This window comes from Ictalurus furcatus, chromosome 1, assembly GCF_023375685.1.
Source record: "Ictalurus furcatus strain D&B chromosome 1, Billie_1.0, whole genome shotgun sequence".
Lineage (NCBI taxonomy): Eukaryota > Metazoa > Chordata > Actinopteri > Siluriformes > Ictaluridae > Ictalurus > Ictalurus furcatus.
The window spans coordinates 11,217,251-11,223,250 of NC_071255.1; positions in this window are offsets into that span (position 1 = coordinate 11,217,251).

Below are 6,000 nucleotides of genomic sequence, written 5' to 3' on the forward strand. Positions count from 1 at the left end.
GAGTGCACGTGCTCAGCGTCATATCCAGAGGTTGTGTTTGGGAAATAGACATATGAGTGATGCCAGAATTGCTGCAGAGGTTGAAGGGGTGTGGGGTCAGCCTGTCGGTGCTCAGATCAAACGCTGCACGCTGCCTCAAATTGGTCTGCATGGCTGTCGTCCCAGAAGGAAGCCTCTTTTAAAGATGATGCACAAGAAAGCGCACAAACAGTTTGCTGAAGACAAGCAGACTAAGGACATGGATTACTGGAACCATGTCCTGTGGTCTGATGAGACCAAGATAAACTTATTTGGTTCAGATGGTGTCAAGCGTGTGTGGCGGCAACCAGGTGAGGAGTACAAAGACAAGTGTGTCTTGCCTACAGTCAAGCATGGTGGTGGGAGTGTCATGGTCTGGGGCTGCATGAGTTCTGCCAGCACTGGGGAGCTACAGTTCATTGAGGGAACCATGAATGCCAACATGTACTGTGACATACTGAAGCAGAGCATGATCCCATCCCTTTGAAGACTGGGCCGCAGGGCAGTATTCCAGTATGATAACGACCCCAAACACACCTCCAAGACGACCACTGCCTTGCTGAAGAAGCTGAGGGTGAAGGTGAAGGACTGGACCCTATTGAGAATCTGTGGGTCATCCTCAAATGGAAGGTGGAGGAACACAAGGTCTCTAACATCCACCAGCTCTGTGATGTCGTCATGGATGAGTGGAAGAGGACTCCACTGGCAACCTGTGAAGCTCTGGTGAACTCCATGCCCAAGAGGGTTAAGGCAGTGCTGGAAAATAATGGTGGCCGCACAAAATATTGACACTTTGGGCCCAATTTGGACATTTTCACTTAGGGGTGTACTCACTTTTGTTGCCAGCAGTTTAGACATTAATGGCTGTGTGTTGAGTTATTTTGAGGGGACAGCAAATTTACACTGTTACACAAGCTGTACACTCACTACTTTACATTGTAGCAAAGTATCATTTCTTCAGTATTGTCACATGAAAAGGTATAATCAAATATTTATAAAAATGTGAGGGGTCTACTCACTTTTGTGAGATACTGTATATATATATATAATGTGTGTGTGTATAAAAAATATTTTACTAATAATATATTATATCAGAATACATTGTGCAATCTGGGAATCTACTAATTTCCTGTTATTTTTTATACTCATAATTCTGAAGAAATGCAAGATATTAACTTGCATTTTGAGACAGATGGATATGTATATAAATCTGCTGCTGACAATTACAGGTAAGCTTACTCTATCCCAGTGGTTCTCAACCGGGGGCGCGCACCCCTGGTGGGATGTGGAGAGCTCGGAAGGGGGGTGTGAATTTTTTCAAGAAAAACACAGAAAGGACATCATTTGGGTACTCGGTGTATTTTATTGCTTTTCAAATAGATTGAGCATAAATGGAAAAAACCTGGGTTAGAGTTTCTGTTTATTTAATTTTATTAGTGTTATCTCCTCGGCTTTACTTGCTACACTGTTATATTATTTGTTACAAGTCTTTAAAAGTTAAGGACATTATATTTGTTATTGTGTGCAGACTGTTTATCAGACTTGAAGTCGGTAGGGGCTTTTTCTCTTACTGGAACTTTTTGTCTTGGTAATTTTGTTGGTTAGTTCAGCTTACTCTCCGAGTTGTTTTCACATTGTGGACAACGTTCGGTTTTTGTAGGATACACTGCTGTCTCATTTGTTTATGGAGACTTTGGTTGTGGGAATTTGGTGGATTGTGAGAGTAAGCAGAACATGCCAATGCTTTGAAGGATGTGAATTGGAACAGAGTAATGTTATTTAATTGCGAATCTGGTTTTAGAGGATTTAAACCTAATATGGTGAACAAATTATATTATAGAATTCAGACAATTTTACTGGGGTTATCTCATACAGTGTAGCAAGTAATAATCTGGAAAGACCTTTGTAATATCACAGTCTAAAACTGGATTTAAAGAGAAGCAAATTAGTAAATGAATCACATGTAAATGAATCATACGTAAATGAATCACATGAAAATGAATCACTTGAATATGAATCACATGAAAATGTATCACATGTAAATGAATCATACATAAATGAATCACATGTAAATGAATCAAATGAAAATGAATAAATAAATTAAAGATAAATGGAAAAAACCTGTGTTCTCGCTCCCTCTGTATTTTCTTTTCACTGGTGAGAGGCGGCGCTTAGTCTGCCTTTTATCTAGCTGTCAGTGCAGACCAGTGTTGCCAACTTAGCGACTTTTCAGACCCCTTTAGTGACTTTTTAACCAAAAAAAAAAAAAAAACCCCAAAAAAGCGCCTGTGGGCAGATGTATTCTCTGCTCCATACCCTACCATGAAACCTACTACACCAAGTAGAGGCATAGATGTGTGCAGGCAAACCACACACACTAAGATTTAAACATGCACTCACAACTTTTAAACAAACTCAGAAAGGATGGCTTATTTATAATATATGTGTCTTTCTCGTCCTCCGTAACTTGCTCTGCCTCTTTCTCTCTGTAGTCTTGCTCCATTGTCTTTTGTTTCCCTGAGTAAATGAGTTACTCTATATAACTGACACAATACAAAGAACTGGTTGGATAATTACTCAGATGTGTTTTTTTTAAATTACCATGCCGAGAGTGGACTCAAACGTTCGTTATTACATATCGTATTACAGTGAAAACTGTGTGTGTGTGTGTGTGTGTGTGTGTGTGGTGTGTGTGTGTGTGTGTGTTGGTTTTTGTGATTTATGAGGACATTTCATATGAATACACGCCACACTACGGGGACATTTTGTATTATGAGGACAGAGCCTCCTCATAATTCGGGCAACGTAGCAGTGCTTGTATATGTAGTGGGAACTGAAATCCAAAATTTCTATAGAAGTCCCCATAATTAACAATGACCTGAATTTGTGTTAAGCGTGTGTATGAGACAGTGCCCCTGTAGTTGGGTCTGTGATACTGCACCTGCTCATGAATATTCGGGTGTGTGTGTGGTATCGCGGCTTTTGATTGGCTGACCACCAGATGTCCTCATAATTTCAGAAATGTCCTCATAATGTTGGATTTTGTCAAACCACTGTGTTAAGGCCTGTTCACACCAAGGCTGATAAATATAACGATAAAGATCTACTTCTAAAAATCATTCTAAATATTAAAGAACAGCAGAGTCCACACCACACCTATAACCATAATGGCACAGAGAAACGATATCGTTGGAATCACTTTCAGAATTATTTTTTTTTCTGCCAACCAGAATAGTTTGAGCATTTAAAGCAGCAGACAACATAACTGCAGTGCATGCTTACAATAAACAGAACAATATTGTGTGTTGGTGTGGACACTAATATAGTTATCGTTATAGTAATCTTTACAGTTATCGTTCTTGTTGTGAATGGGATTCTGACACATAATCCTCAGTTATCCAGAAAACCTCTGGTGCCACATTTTTACCATAATTTTTCAATTGACTAACAAGCTTCATCTTTGTTTTAAGACTATAGATTTACAAATATAGCATTAAGTAATGCATATATTTAAATCCTCTTGCATATTTCAATTTATATAAAGCCCATCCCAGCCTTGTTATTTTTTGGTCGATCTCCTTGTCTTGTTATTTAAAAAAAAATAATTCACTAATAGTTAAATAATATAAAAATTGCATTTTGTATGCACAGAGAGGGGCTTTGAAACTCTAAATTACAATATTGATGAATTAGATCAAATACTAAATTGTCTAGGATATCAGAATCACATAACAGATGTGTCAGAGATTCCGAGAAAAGTGTTTCCACCAAACAAGTGTGCCAGTGCATCAGTAAATATCACAACACCCATCAGTGCTTAATTTGTAAATCTGCAGGTCCCAGAACACTAAGAGGATAGTGATGTGTGTATATATATATATATTATATAACTTAAAAAGCCTGTGTAACAAATCAGTTAACTGTCAAGTAATGTAGGCACAGGACAAGCAAGTGCAGGTATGGCAGTTTAATCAAACAATTCAAAGTACAAAGGATCAGTCAGAAAACCGTCCAAGACAGACTAGGGTCAAACGATCAGGCAAATTGGCTAAACGAGGGATGGCAGAGAATCGAGGTCAACAGGGTAAACAAAGTCAATAACCCGAAAAGCAAACACAAGATAAGGCTTGGAAATATGATAGAGACTAAACAACTGAGCGTAATACTTTGCAATTTCATAGTGTTCAAAAAGTCTCTTATATAGTGTGGTTGTGAGTGCTGTGAATTGGATGCAGTAGTGCATGATTAGAATGAGGGTGAGTGTTCTGGGAATTGTGGTCCATGGCGGCCATTTTTGTAGGCCTCAGTGCAGTATGGGAAATGTAGTCACTGATTTGCTGTGATATGACAGAAGCCCCCATGCCCAAGGGTGCCAAAATACACTCCCTCCCCTGGCAGTCCCAGCCCTCTAGGCAAAATGTTCACACAGCCCCTCAGGTTCCCATGCAGGCATTGACCAACAAGTAGCAAGTTTCTCAAGAAGCTGGGGAGCAGACATGAGGCTGGGGCTGATTCGCCAGGGTCATTAGGCAAGATCCAGGCTTGGGAAGTTGTCGTCAGCTTTAGATGGGGGCTTGATGTGGTGGGCTGTCTTGTCGGCTTTTCTTGAGTGTGGAGCAACTTAGTCAGCGGAGCACGGAGGCGGAGCGACATCCACAGTGGAGCAGGAAGGCAGAGCGACGTCCTCAGTTGCATGGGAAAATGGAGCGATGTCCACATAGAGCGTTTGGAGGGCTCAAATGAACTAGTTGTTGTAATGGAGGTTAGGATGGATGCAAGTGCAGATAAGAGCTTTTATTAAAGAGAGGCAGGCAGACAAATCCAAATCATGAGACAATAGTGTGGTCAAAAAACAGGCAATGGGTCAGGCGATAGACAAACAGGCACAAACTAGGCAAAACAGGAATCGAGAAACGTGGACAAGAACAGAAGCAAAACTAGGACATAAAACCCGATGACCAACGGCTTGGTGTATGGAAAACACACATAATGCTTCACAAAGACTTAGTGTTCAAACAGTCTCTTTTATGTGTGGTGTGATTGTGTGTGAGATTGGATGCAGGTGTGCGTGATTAGAATGAAAGTGAGTGTTTTGGGAATTGGTGCCCATGTGAGTGTTCATGGTCCATGGTGGCCATGTTTGTAGGCCACAGTGCAGGATGGGAAATGTAGTCACTGGTTTGCTGTGATATGACAGGTATGAAAACACCCTAGATTCATTTGGTTTATCTCAGTGTATTGCTGGTCCTACACATGTATGTGGTCATACCTATGATCTGGTTTTATCTCGTGGTTTTTACATTGGCAGTGTGCAAAGTGCTGACACTGTGTTCTCAGACCTTAAGACTTTTTTTTTTTCAATCCTATTTTTTCATGCAATGATCAGGCTAATGATGGCCCTGTTGCTGTCACATCTCATTTTCTCTCTCTTTCTACCTCTAGTAGTTTTTCAGCTACTTTTAATGTTTCTCCACTGAAATCGTTGCTGGAGTCTCCATTTTCTGGTATGGGACCTGAGGAGTTGGTCTCCCAGTTTAACTCTTCATGTTCTGATATCTTAAACTTTGCGGCTCCTTTAAAAATTAGGAAGAAAAAAGTCAAGGCTCAGCTCTAGGCTTAAAGATAAATTACAAGTTTCCTATGAGGTTTTGAGAGACTAAATATCAGATAAATTAAATAAAGAGAAGTTAAATTAGCCAGATCAAACTATCTCTCTGATATTATTTCAAAGAACTGTCATAATTCAAAAGTATTTTTTATTACCATTACATCAGTTCTTCATCCCGTTGCCCTTACCTCCATCTCTTCCCTTCGGTGAATATGTGAACAGTTTTTAAAATTCTTCACTGGTAAGATTCCTGGTATACGCTCATGGATCTTATCTGTTAGTAATTATCCTGTTACCTTTTCTGTTCCTCTAAAGCTGTTAACCTGTTTTGCACCTGTGTCCCTGTCTCAACTCAAACACACAATTGCGCATAT